The sequence below is a fragment of the Diceros bicornis genome, chromosome 28, assembly GCF_020826845.1.
Source record: "Diceros bicornis minor isolate mBicDic1 chromosome 28, mDicBic1.mat.cur, whole genome shotgun sequence".
NCBI classification, from domain to species: domain Eukaryota; kingdom Metazoa; phylum Chordata; class Mammalia; order Perissodactyla; family Rhinocerotidae; genus Diceros; species Diceros bicornis.
In genome coordinates, this window is record NC_080767.1 from 9,143,405 (window position 1) to 9,158,122 (window position 14,718).

Genomic DNA, 14,718 nt, shown 5'->3' on the forward strand with positions numbered 1-14,718 from the left:
ATTTGTTTTCTTCATTATTGTATCCCCAGGGTCTAGAAGAGTATCTGCCACTTAGTAGGTGCTCAACAAATATGTGTTGAATAAATGAAAAAGCAATACTTTGATCAGGTAATAGTTGAGAAGCCTATTTGTCATACTCATGCTCTCGCCACCTGTGGTTAAATGAGATCTTGAACCATTCCATGTATGTTTGCAAAATTTTACTTAAAAAAGAGGAAGGGGAAGCAATTCCAGTTAGTTGTCATCAGCCGAGTACCTGTATCCCATCCTTCTGGACAAGACAGCAAAGACTCGCTTCTCTGGCAGAGGAACACATTCTTTCTGTCCTCCTATTGGTCCTACTTCTTGGGGGACTTGGGAGAATTCCACCGAGCAGCAGCAGACAAGGCCCCGTAGTGGAGGGATTTCTGCTGTTCTCCCCAGGTGTAAAGGAGGGTCCGTTTTCTGGGGACTCAGCTTACAGGCCTGAGCTGGCTTGAAGCTCCGAGTGCTGAGGAAGGTCCATACCGGCCCTGGGCTGTGTTCCAGTCAATGTCGCTTCAAGATGAGATACTCCCTGCTTACTCCAGCTCCCCCAGGGTGTCTCCCTCCCAGCCACAGAATTCTGCTTTTGCGGTTCTTTAAGGAAAAACATCATCAAACTCTGCGCAATCTTGGAATCTTGCTGCAAGGAGAAGGAGCCTCTCTTTTATCTGCCTGCTGTTCCTGCTGTTAAACAGCCCAGCTTCGTTGGAAGCCTCCTTTTTGGTAGTGCATAGCCAACCCATAACATCCTGACACCTTGTGACCTAGACCTCTTGTAACAGCTGGCGAAGATTTGCCCAGCTGCTTACCAGCACATAAGTGGGCTGGAATGCCAGCTTCTCCCCCCAGAAAAGAAGCGTCCCTGTGGCTCTTCATCGCCTTGCCTGAGCCGGTTCCACATTTTAGGGTCTGTTACCTTATTACTTGCAAGAGCCCATTTGCGGGTACCAATTTCTCTACTATTCAGCCTTCTTTGATCATAAGACAGAAATTCAAGTAAACCTAACTCAACTGAAAAAGGAGAGTTATTGGCTCTTGTAAAAAGGATGGGCTTGGCATTGGGATCACGATATCCAGATAAGTGAATAATATTGTCACCTTCCTACTCCCATCCCTATCCCTCCATCACTCATCCTGACTTTTCTCTGTGCACAGGCCTCATTTTCTCTTACTTGGGATCACTCCATCCTGGCAAGGACAGGCACAGGAGGCATGGCCACCAGAAGCTCCTGGCTTATATTATTAGCTCAGCTATGCGGAGGCACTGAGAAGGCTTCCCTCTCCTCCCCCCTGCTTTGCTGGATAGAAGTCCCAGCTGACTGGCCCAGCTTTGGTCAGTCTCCAGGCTGGCGGTGGGGTTCCATGATGGGTCAGGCTTAGGTTGCCTCGTCATCTTTGTGGCCAGGGGTCAGGAATCTGTGATTGGCAGCACCACTGGAATCAACCCCAGGGCTGTTGAAGGGGAGGGGCAGATCTCTAAGGGAAGACGGTGAGAGTGCTGTTCCTGTTAAGAAAGGAGGAAGGAGGGACTGGTCAGGCAAACATGACTGATCCCTCTACAGGAAGTCAGCTTTAATGCCAGGAATCAAAGAAAGAGTGTGCATTCAAGGCTGGCTTTGTTTTCTTTTCTAACTCAAACAAGAAATGAACTTTGTGGGCAGGAATCGTAATGAGGAAGTGAGCACAACGTCTTCCTCAGTGGAGAAATGAACTGTGGGGGAGGTGGTACCGGTTAGCTCTACCTCCGCTGCCGGGCCTGCAGGAGGCTCTGGGAAATGAGCACCAATTCAGGGGATGACTCACTGCGGTGCATCTCGCCTTCCTCAATTCTCCTCTGTCCAATTCTCCAAAGCCAAATAAATAGGAAGTGTGGCAGACTGGATTCTTTTTAGCAGCGGTACACTTGGGTTTGTTTTCATGGGCATGAGTCCACTAGAAAGCAATTATTTTTTTCTTGCCTCTTTGCTGCATCAGAGAAATGGAGCAATTTTAAAGGGAGATTTCAAAGAAACAATTTCGTAGCTTACAAAATGGAATCACATAGTGACTGCCAAGTTGGCTGTGGTAATATGTCATGACTGGTTCTTTTTTTTAAATAAAAATTGTATATATTTAAGGTGTACAACATATTTATATATATATATACATAATGAAGTGATTACTACAGTCAACCTAATTAACATATCCACCTCTCTACATAGTTACTATTTATGTGTGTGTGTGTGTGTGTATGTGTGAGGTAAGAGCACCTGAAATCTACTCTCCTAGCAAATTTCCAGTATGCAATACAGTGTTATTAACTATAGTCACCACGCTGTACAGTAGACCTCTAGAACTTGTTCCTGCTATATAACTGCAACTTTGTACCCCTTGACCAACATCTCTCCATTTCTCCCACCTCCCCGCCCCTGGTAATCACCATTCTACTCTCCTCTGCTTCTATGAATTTGACTTTTTTAGATTCCACATATAAGTGAGATCATGCAGTATTTTTTTTCCTGTCTGGCTTATTCCACTTAGCATAATGTCTTCCAGGTTCATCTATATTGTTGCAAATGGCAGGATCTCCTTTTTTTAAGACTGAATAATATTCCATTGTATGTGTATATATATTTATATGTATATATGTATATACACACACACAATAATTTCTTTATCCATTCATCCATTGACAGGCACTTAGACTGTTTCCATATCTTGGCTATTGTGAATAGTGCTGCAATGAACATGGGAGTGCAGATATATCTTCGAGGTACTGATTTCATTTCCTTCAGATATATACCCAAAAGAGGGATTACTGGATCATATGATACTTCTATTTTTAATTTTTTGAGGAACCTCCATACTATTTCCATAATGACTGTACCAATTTACATTCCCACCAACAGTATACAAGGGTTCCCTTTTCTTTACATCTCCAATACTAGTTATCTTTTGTCTTTTTGATAATAGCCATTCTAACAGTTGCGAGGTGATATCTCATTGTGGTTTTGATTTGCATTTCCCTGATGATTAGTGTTGTTGAGCATCTTTTCATGTATCTGTTGGCCATTCGTATGTCTTTTTTGGAAAAATGTCTAGTCAGGTCCTTTGCCCATTTTTAAAATTGGTTTTTTTTTTTTGGCTATTGAGTTGTATGAGTTTCTTATACATTGTGGATATTAACCCCTTATCAGATATATGATTTGCAAATATTTTCTCCTATTTCATAGGTTCATTTTATTCATTTTCGTTTTGTTGATTGTTTCCTTTACTGTGCAGAAGCTTTTGAGTATGATGTAGTCCCACTTGTTTATTTTTGCTCTTGTTGCCTGAGCTTCTGGTTTCCTATGTAAAAAATCATTGCCAAGACCAATGTGTCAAGACTTGTTGTGATCATATAGTTTCTATTAAAATCTTAGCATGCCAGAATCAGAAAGGATCCTAGAGATCACAGCCAACACTCTCACACTATAGAGAAGGAAATTAAGGGCCAGAGAGGGGAAAGGAGTGATTTGAAGGACCCAATGAGGCAGAGAGACGTCTAACACTGTGGTCTTCTGAATTGTTGCACAAAGATTTTTCCATTAAGTCACTCAAGGATGCTTAATAATGTAAATAGTAGAGTGTGCTACAAATTTGCTTCTAAATGTCCTTGAAAGCAGTTGATGGGAAATTTCAGTGCTGCTACAAGTGAAATTGCTATATGAATTCGATTCTTGCATGCCAAAAATATCTCTGCAAAGATGTGACTTTGTCCTGGTTTAAACACAGAACATTTGAATTCAGCCATCAAGGACATGTCTTCGCCTCCCGGTGGCCTTTTCTGTCTCTGAGTTCCTGTGGTCTGAGGTGGTCTTCCAGAATGGATTGCTGGACTGTGTTTTTGTCATCTCTGGTACCCTTTGGGTTTCCCCATCTTGCCTGTGGGGCTGTGCTGCTCAAGATTGGCCCCTGTCAGTCTACCCTCCACTTTCACAGTGAGGCTGTAGGTTGGTTGCTCCTCCAGACCCATCTGGCTCTGTGCCCTGCAACCTCATCTCTCTGGACTACAGCAGTGGGTTCCTTTGCCCTTTGGCTCCCAGTTAGGTTAGGCCACCAGCTGGAGATGAGAGTGAGGGAGGAGAGTGAAGTCGGGGTATTTATTTGCTGGGTTCCCTGACTATGGGCTCTCCAAGGTCTGACTGCATCCCTCCATTGAAAAGCTCAGCCCCTGTCAAGCAGCTCCCTTCACAAGACTCTCTCTCCAGGTACCAGTAGCTCCTTCTCTCCTCGTGTAGTCAGGCCTGGGCTGGGGAGGCACCTGCCACTACTAGTGCCTCCACGAGCCCTTTGGGGTTCTGCCTTCTCCCTTGTGGTTTCTCCATACCCTGCCATCCCTTTGAAAATAGTCCTTTTATTAAAGTCTCATTGAATTACCCCATTTGAGCATGCCACCTGTTCAGCTGGAAATCTGGCTGATAAACTACCTGACTTCCAACCCGAGGTCTCTGTCTCCCCCAGGCTCTGAGACATAGTCTATCCCAAGAGAATCTTCGGAGCCTCAGTTCAGGAGACAGTTTCTCTGCAGGGTCCTTGACCCTGGACTCCTAAGTGTTAGTGACGAATTCTTACCTTATTCCTGAGAACAAGCCTCTGAAATCTTGAGGTGGAACTCCTCGCCTGAAGATGGCAAAGAGCCAGAAATCAGGACCTTGAGCAAGGAGCCTGCGGAGCTGTGCTGGCTGTCTGGACCAGAGTTAGGTGTCTCATACAGCAGAGGGGCAAGAACAGGGTCTGGCAATCCCAAATAAGAGCCTACTCTGGCAGCATCAGAAGCCCTAGAGTGTTCCTGTGCTTTCTTAGGTGGACGAGAGCTGGGGGAAGGGATTCATGTCCATGTTTAGGCCAGAGGAGCAGCGCCTGCCAGGGCCCAGGGTGATAATGGCAGTGGGCGTCTGCTGACTGGAGGGAGAGAGCCCTTAGGGAAGGGGAACCCTCCCAATAGCCCGCTAGTCCAAAGGCCTCGTCCCCTTAGTCTGGCCATCCCACGAGTCTCTTAAGCTCCAAGTCCCTGTTCTAAGAATCACAAGCTATTCAGTAGTAGCCGGTGTCTTCTTTATTTCTATCCCTCATTGTGCTAGACATGAAATATGTTAGATTGAGAATAACTTACAGTCACTTACAACCTGCTTCCTTCAGATTGCCACTTGAGCACAAAACTGTGGGACAGCAGTTTCACAGAAGAAATAGACAGTTGCAAAGATGCCCAAAGTGATAATATTATCTCATATTTTTTGCAGTGTTTCACAGTTTGTCAGACATTTTCCCTTGCATTACATATCAATCGATTCTCACAATAAACCTATTATGTATGTGTGTATGTATATTATCGATTATCTATCATATTATCTGTTTATCTATCATCTATAAGATGTATCTGAAGAGCCTGAGACTTTGAGAAATAAAATGACTTACCCAAGGTCATATAACTAGCCAGAATGAATTGCTTCTTTATATTTCTTATGATCTCATTGTGTAATATATTAGTTGTGATTCTGTCTGTCTTCCACTTGAGTCTATGAGCTCATTAAGCATAGAGTCCATGACTTATATTTTTTGCCTTACATACCAATAGGTATATGTGTGTGTATATGGGTGGCTACATTGCTTCTTTAATGTTTAGTAAATAATAAAACAACCAGCCATGTATCCACCACTTAGATTAGGAAATAAAATGTTACCATAACTGTTGAAGGCCCCTCTGCTTCCCTGCCCTGTATCTTTCTCTCAATCCCTAACCACTATTCTGAATTTTGTCTTTATCATATGAATGTATCCTTAAAAATATATTACTTGCTCATGTATATCATTAACTTTACATAAATGGGTACTTGGCCTATTTATCCTCATTCCCCTCCCTGACACCCTCTACTTAGACAGACACTGCCCTGTGCACAAGAGGTGCCTGGGCCAGCCTGGCTGTAGCATGCTCACTAAGATCTCTAAAGGGTTGAAGAAGTCTGATCAGAGGTAGGAATTGGGTTCTAGGTAGCAAAAATCACAGAACAAAACATCTCAGTGCACCCAGCTGTCCTGCATGCCTATACTGCCGCTCCAGTGGAGTCCTTGGTAGACACAAATCTAATCTATTCAGGGGGAAAGCCCTGCTAGACTGCCTTACTACCTGAAGCTGGAGTCCCACTTCGGAGCTCAAAAGTGTCTTCTCTCAAGGCCTTCTTTCTAAGTTACAAGTGGCAAGTACCACCCCTATACGCTTAACGACCTTGTACTCTCCATTAACCCAACTTCCACTTCCTTACACACTTCCCTCTTAAATTCCTGGAGAATTTATGACACATTTTAACAACCATTTAAACAGTGCAAGCAGTTTGTGCAAACATTAAGAGTGGCATTTTTCAAACTGTGGGCTGTGACCCATTAATGAATTGTGAGGTCAATCTCCTAGTTTCAGACAAGGATTTAAAAATGTTGAAATAGAATTGAGCATTACCTGGTCAAGAAGCCAACACTACAAAATATCAGCATGTGTTCCCAGTGGCAAAGGAGAAATATTGTTTTGTGAAAGTTTTGTTCCAGTTGTGTGTGTGTGTGTGTGTGTGTGTGTACTGAGTCCCAATTTAAAATGTATTTCTTACTATGGATTATGTTCCAAAAAATGTTTGCAAGCCACTGCTCAAGAGGAACTTTGCAGGAGACATTGGCTGCTTACTCACCTGCTATCTATTCTGTCTATCCCCACAGTGGGATAGCCTTGTGGTTTAGATGGGGTCTAGGAATGTCCATGACTGACCTAAACCATTACCATAACCTCAACCAGTTGCCACCATGATTGTTTCAGGGATGGGCAGAAATCCTAGGCCTAGACCAATCAGGACATGTCACTCCCTGGCCACAGTGCAGGGGACACATAACCCAGTGAGTTAGGGATCTGTCTGTTAGAGAATCCAACTAAATCCTTTGATGGACCTGGAAACCTTACAAATAAACGCTTCGGAGATGCCCAGTCTGGTCTGAAACACAAAAAGGCTATTCACTGTCCACCCCACCCCCATCCCAGGCCAGAACTTGCTGGGGAGGGAGGAGAGACCAAAAACCAAACAAATAAGACACAGGCTAATTTCCAAGTTACATCATCAATAACCTACTTATAAAAGTCATGGTTTTGTTGCCCTGAAGAGAGCTTTGTAGGAGACCACATGTCTCTCTCAAGCTCTATGTTCCCCCAAGGTGTAGTTTACATTTTGGAAGAACCTGGGCACTTAGGAGGCTGAATTCCGGGGGTAACGGGGATTTGGGTGTCATCAGCATGTACATGCCAGGGGAGCATTTGAGGCTGTCCAGGAAGAGGCGTAAATTGAGTCAAAGTGAGAAGACCTGGGACAGACCCCGGGGAGCAATAATGTCTGGGGATGGACAGAGGAAAAAGCGGTAAGAGAGGAGACTGGTCCTGTTGCATCGTGGCGGACACAGACAGGAGCACTAGTCCCTACCGCCCTCTCTGGCAGCCTGCCAAGACCTGGTCCACATTCGCCTGCCAGACTCCCAGGACTTTTGTGATGGAGATCTGGGTAGTGGGAGAAGTGGAGGGAGAAAAAGCTAACTGGATATACGTTAGAATGGATAGAGGGCCTCTCAGAAGGAAGGAAGAGGATGAGGTGGCACAGGCCACATTTAAGAGATTTCAATGTAATCCTTCTGGTACCATTAAAATTATTCTTTTCAGTAAAAACTTATATGACCTTTTCTTGTGTTTTGGGGAAGTCAAACCATTGTTCCTTTTGATGAAACATTACGATGAGGGGGCTAGGAGGTGGCCCAGTTATATTGGGGTTACAATACCACAATAGGTAATTAACTGTATGCAACCATCTCCCTCACTAAACTGTGAGCTCCTAGAAGAAAAAAAAGAGCTAGGCAGAGAGGAGGTGACCTCCTCATGTTGGAGGGAGGAAAGAAGAACAGTTGAGTGGAAAGATCTCATGCTGTAGTCTTGTCCCTCCCCTCCAAGGGCACCTGCCCTCCTCCCTCAACCCTGCCCATGAGGGCTGGGAGAGAGATAGCAGTGCCTCAAGGGAGCCTGACCCCACACTGGCTTTTGTTGGAATTGGGAGGAAGGAACTCACCTCAGAACAATATGGACTCATGCCTAAATGGAATTCTCAAATAGAGTTCTGGAGCAGAACCTTCCAGAAGCTGAGACACACAGATTCTATAAGTTTGGTGGACTTACGGCATTTTCTTCTTTCATTTCTCTTAGCTTCATAGTTAAATTCCTTTGGAAAATATCTAAATGTCTCAACTATCTTACTGGAAATAAGGAAGGAGTTTGGTTACATTTTGGAGCCTGCAGGAGGAGTCAAGAACTGTGCTCTGAGGGCTGGGTGTGACGACTCAGGGGGCAGAGCTGGTGATGCTGGCATGGTCTGCCTCTACCTGAGCAGTGCTCTGAGATCTCTCCTAAACATGTGTCCTCACCTTCATTTTTGATTCATGTGAGATGCTTCCCAGAACCTGACTCCTGCAGCCTCGTGCCTCATCCGCTCAGCTCAGCTCAGCTGTGGAGCCATGAAGACACTAGGATTCTTGAAGAAACAGCCCTGCCTTCCCTTTTTCTCAGAACTCAGAAGGCGGCTGGGGCTCTGGGCCTCTCTGCTCTCCTGGAAGCGCCACGTGACTTCGTTCTGATAGGTTCCTGCGTGGGAAACAGCACTTGCCCTGGGTGCTATTAGCCCACAGAACCTCCCTCCTGGCTCTTGTTTGGACCAGCAAGTTCAGTCCAGCTGACTGTTGGTGCTGACTGGGGATAGGGAGCCTTGACCCTCTTAGAAGTCAAAGTCCAGGGAGCATGTGTGGGGGTCAAAAACACAGGGGTCAGGAGGGCCTCGAGGCCAGGTGAAGGGGGATGGGTTTTGAGCTGGAGCCCTGAGATTGAGGATGCTGAACGGCTGAGGCCTGGGGGCCTGGTGGTGGGAGGAGGGTGGTAATCCTTCCCTCCCATTGGGAACACTCCCTTTTCCCCTCAGGGATGAGGGCAGAGGCCTGCGATCAATAGCTGTCATCTTTGTCTGAGCAGCATCACTTCTGGCCACAGGAGCCTGGTGATAGTTCCTTTGAGAAATGACTTTCTCCCCAATCACCGGGGTCTGGGGGCGGTGCCAAACATGGTGCCCTATCTGTCCTGATCTCCACCATAGGAGAGGGCAGATGGCCGAGGGCTAGGCAATCACAGTGCCTCGGGACCCTGGCTTCGGCGACTGATACACGGCAGAGATTTGCCACATAAGGCGGTCCTGTACCCCACACTCCTGGCCTTGGAAATGGGGGAAAGGATGCAGTTTTGTTGTTGTAGTCGTTACAATGTTGGGGAGCACTTCTGGCATTTAGTGGCCAGGGGTGCCAAACATCGGCAACGCCCTGGACAGTGCCCTGTAACAAAGAATTGTCCTCCTCAAAAGGCCAGTGGCTTCTCTGTTGAGAAACCCCAACCAAAGGATGGGCGCCTGACCCCAGCGGGGCCAATCAGAGTCTGTCCCCGGGATTTTAAGAATGTCTGGCACAGGCCGGCCCCGTGGCTTAGCGGTTGAGTGCACGTGCTCCGCTGCTGGCGGCCCGGGTTCGGATCCTGGGCGCGCACTGACGCACCGCTTCTCCAGCCATGCTGAGGCCGCGTCCCACGTACAGCAACTAGAAGGATGTGCAGCTATGACATACAACTATCTACTGGGGCTTTGGGGGAAAAAATAAATAAATAAAAATTAAAAAAAAAAAAGAATGTCTGGCAGGAGAAGGTCTAGGCTATCCCTCTACCCCTAACACATGCGAGAAGATGTCTGAAGGAAAGCACAGGCCTGCAGAGAGAAGGCTGAGATGGGAGATGGAGACAGAGACGCAAGAGAGTCATGACTTCATCTGCCCCTGTCTTTTCTGTTGTGGCTGCCAGTTTCCTCTTTTTCTTTTTCTTTTTGTTGCTTAAGATCTTTTGAGTTGGGTTTCTTTCTCTTGTAATTCAAAGCATCTCGACTACCCTGAGGCTTCAGGAGGCAATGTTCCTCCTCCCTGGCCGCTCATACAGGGGATCCAGATATTGAAATCAGCTTGAACTCTCCCATATTCTTCCCAAACATCCCTTTATACTTTCTACAAATAAGGAAAGAGGTCCAGAGATGGGTCACACAGCAGATTAGTGACAGAGACGGGACTAGAAGAGAGGTCTCCTGCCTCAGAGCTCAGAAGGAACAGCCTACTCTCATTTCATGAAATCAACTGTAAGCTCCTCTCATTGGAGAGGGGGTGCCTTATGTCCTTAGTGTGCCATTTGGCACTTGGGGCCATATTGAGATACACAAAGGGGAGGTTCACGTCCTCTGGGAACTCTCAAGCTGGTCTGGGCCACCATGGCTTCCTAGATCCTGCTGGTTTAACTTAAAAAGTGGGATATTCAGATGAACTGGGAGCACAGGGCACCCAAACTAAAGGGCAGAGGATTTCAAGCCTGCTAAGGCTCACTCTCCTTCTTCCTAGTTTTTTCAGTTTGGGTAGTATAACACCTCTCTAGGATCTCCCATGTCCTCCTCAAAAGACCATCAGGAGATAGTTGGCATCTGTCTCTGGCCCAGAGAATTTTTAGAGGCTCCTTGTGGCCAGGACACTATAATTAGATGAACATGAGATCCTTCGCCCTTCCCCTGTAGGTAGGAAGGACTTATGCAAGGCTGGTGCTTGCCTCACTTAGGCAAGTGGAGGCTGCACTGGCGGCGATGGGGAATCTGCTTGCCTCTAAGAGCTACCCTTCACCAGGAGCGGATGGAGACCTGATCCTCTGCAATGTCCGTGATCCACCCTGCCCCCCACCTTCCCATTCTCCACCTCCCTGCCCATTACACAGACAAACTGAAAAGTCACTGGCAGTGTTTTCTTGTAGTAAAATACAGTTTTAATTGTTGTAGGTATCGAAGGAAATTCAAACAAAAGCTACTGGCAATACAGCACATGAGAAATACGGCTTCTGGTGTTATCTTCACTTCTCCAACTGTGAGAATATGCTCACAGGCTGTCTCTCCTCCTCCCTCTCCAGCTGATTTCTCCACATGCTTGGGTTACTTTAGAAATTTTTTTTTACTATTTTCGAATATTTCGTTTTGTTTGTTTTCACTTCAACTTTTGTTATGAATGGCCGACTTTAAACACACCAGGGACACAGGATTTATCCTCTACCGTTTCTGCTTTGGAGGAATTTCTCGAGGTTTCTTAATTTATGATCAATTTTTCAAATGTCTCATGGATACTGGAAAACAGAAGTGGATTCTGCTTTTTGTGCATGTGAATCTGTGTGTGAGAGTGTGCGTATGTGTGTGAGAATGTGTGTATGTGTGTGCATCGTTAATCTTGGTAGTCATCCTTGCTTGTTTTTAGACTGCTTGATCTGCCAAAGAGATCTGGATTGAGCTCTCCCCAGGGTGGCTGTGTTTCTGTTGAATTCTCTCATCAAATGTGGATGCTGTTGTTTTGGATGGAGAACTCTAAATCTGCATGTGAACGTGTGTGTGCGTGCACGCGCGCATGTGTGTGTATAAAATTAAACTTGTACAGGTCTCCTACAAACAGGCCACATGGGCGTGCGCTCCATATCTTCTGCGCCTTTTTTTTTTCCTTTGTGCTTTTTCAGAACATGTGATTAAAGGGAAATTTGAGCCAAGGAGAAGGGGGAGTGAGTCAGTGGCAGCCTATTGAAAACTCTCAATTTGTCTTGACCACAAGGGACTCTTCCTGGCTGCCCAGGGGAAAAGCAAGGCTCCCCTGCGACGAGGCGACTGGGTAGGGCAGACCAGCCTGGAGGAACGGTACAGGACCTTAACGAGGCACTGAGTCTAGTCGGGCAGGCGGCAACCAAGGGAAGAGTGACAGATGACATGCAGGCAGACAGCCTTGGAGACTCCAACGAGGAGCAAGATGTTTCAGCAGACAAAGAGCAGCGGTGGGCACTTGAAGAGCAGAGACAGCCACTTTAGGAGCTTTGTGTGGAGCAAACACTCCTCCACTGGGCTCAGTCTGGGCCAGAGGTTCCAGTCTTGAAGGGGGATGATAAAAGGGACCGGGATCAGGCGGAGGAATTGTGGACAACACGGGGGACCAGTGCAGCAGCCTGGATGCGGGAACAAGGCAGAACCTAGTTGTCAGCCCACCCGAGGCTGAGTCCCAGAGAGGGAGGCTGGGACTGCTTAACATCCAGCTGTCTGAGGGCAAGACTGGCGCAGACAGAGCCACAGTCTTTAGCTGGGGGACTGCTTCTCGGGATCAGAGAGAATCTGCCCAACCCTGCTAGCCCTCAACCCTAACTCACAGGGGCCAGGAAGTCAGTGTTACTTTTTAGCTCTAGGATGAGGTAAGGAGGGTGGTGAAGGCCAGAGGATGTGTCTCCGGGGAAACGGGGAAAGCAGTGGGGAGAGCTTAATCACCTCTATCTGACTTTGCAGATCAAGCAGTCAAAAATAAAGATGAACTACCAGGGTTAAATATACACACACATACACATACACTCACAAATTCACATGCACAAAAGAATCCGCTTCTGTCTTCCAGTCTCCGTGGGACATTTATAAAATTAATCAAAAAATAATTGATAAATTCCCCAAAGCAGAGAAAGCATTTATTCGTAGGACAAATTCTTTATCCATAGTGTGTTTAAAATCAGACATTCATAATACAAGTCTAAGCAAAAACAAAACAATACAAAACACAAAACAAAACATTTTCTTAGAGTAATCCAAGCATTTGGGGAAATCAGCTTGACAGAGGCGAGTGGGGATAGACAGCCTGTGAGCATATTTTTAATGTTTGAGAAGCAGCAGAGACAATGCCAGAAGCTGAATCTCTCTGGTACTTTATTGGCAAAATAGCTTTTGCTCGAATCCCCTTTGATACTTGTAACAGTTACAGCTGTATTCTGCTGCAACAGAAAACCCAATGGTGATTTGTAAGATGTCTGTGTAATGGAGGAGATTAGGTTGTAGGAGTTTCATTCCTGATGACTGGTGGATTGACCCTCTCAGGTAAAAAAGCCAAAATGCAGGGGAAATATATCTTTCTAGGTGCATTTATGAGCTGGCAAGAGAGTAAGAGATTCTCAGACCAAAACACCTCGTGAACAGAGGAACTCAGCGGGGGAACTGGAGCACTACAGCCAGCTGTTTCTCAGAGGACATTTATTGAACCACGTGCACTTGCGCTTCTGTTACCTGGCCTCACAGAGTACAGGGAATCACAAAGTACAAAGATCAGGGTCATCCACGGCCCCCGACACCTCCCCATAAAGAGGAGACCCCTTGGGGTCTACACCCTCAGTGTAGTAGTAACCGCATCTACTTACTAACCACGATCAACCTACTGACCTACTACCTACTAACTCCATCAACCACCAGGGGGTTGTAAGAACTTGGGTGCTGAGCAAAAAAGGAAGAAGAATGTCATTGCCAAGAATCTGGAAACACAAGCCATCCCTCATGTAGTTTGAAGCCCAAATTCATATTTCCTGTGTGTTCTAAACAGTAAATAAATTTAAAAAAATCCAAAACAGCTCAAGCCAATAATTTAAGTTGGAGTAGTCTGTGACTGGTGGTGGTACAGATTGCAAGGACAAGTGCAAATCTTCCATAGAGGAACCTACCTTCATCTCAGAGCTGAAAGAATTTCCACACCTAAAATCTCAAGGAAAATGCACAGCTTTCGATAAAAAGTAACTATACTTATACAGAGGCACTGTAAATGATAAACAACAGACAGCAGAAATAGACCCACAAGAATTCAAATGCTGGAATGATCATATACAAACAGACTATGGAATAACTATGATTGCTATGTTATTGTTTAAAGAAGACCAAATTGAAAAAACATACATTGGAAACAAGGAACTATAAAGGGAGACTAAGCAGATTTGAAAAAGATCCAAATACAACTGCTGGAAATGAAAAATGAAGCAACTGAAATTAAAACTTAAGGAAACAAGAAACAATTAGAAAATGAAATTTAAAAATTAATTCCATTTCCAATAACATAAAAATTTACCTAGAAATAAATTTAACAAATGTTATGAAAGCCTCCTACCTATAAAAACTACAAAACATCGTTGAGAGAAATTAGAGACCTGAATAGACAGAGAAGTATACCATGCTCATGGATTAGAATAATTAATATTGTAAAGATGTCAATTCTCCCAAAACTGATTTAAAGATTTAATGCAATTCCAATAAAAATTCTAGCAGGCTTTTTGGGGATATTGACAAACTATCTGTATATTTACTTGGAACCGTAAAGATCTTAGAAGGGACAAAACAACGTTGAAGAAAAAGGGCAACGTTGGATAGCTGACTGCATGATTTTAAGACTTAAAGTGCAGTAATCACGACAGTGATATTGGCATTAAGATAGACAAATGACCAAAGTAAAAGAACAGAGAATCCAGAAATAAACCCACAAATATACAGTCAAATGATTTTTGACAAAGGTACCAATGTAGTTTAATGGGAAAAGAAAAGTTTTTTCCACAAATCATGCTGGATCAATTGAATGTCAGTATGGAAAAAACTGAACCTTGATTCATTACTCACATCTTACACAAGAATTAATTCGAGATGGCTTAAAGATTTAAATGTGAAAGCTAAAACTATAAAGCCAGTAGAAGAACATGTAGAAGAATATCTTTGTGACTGACAGCAG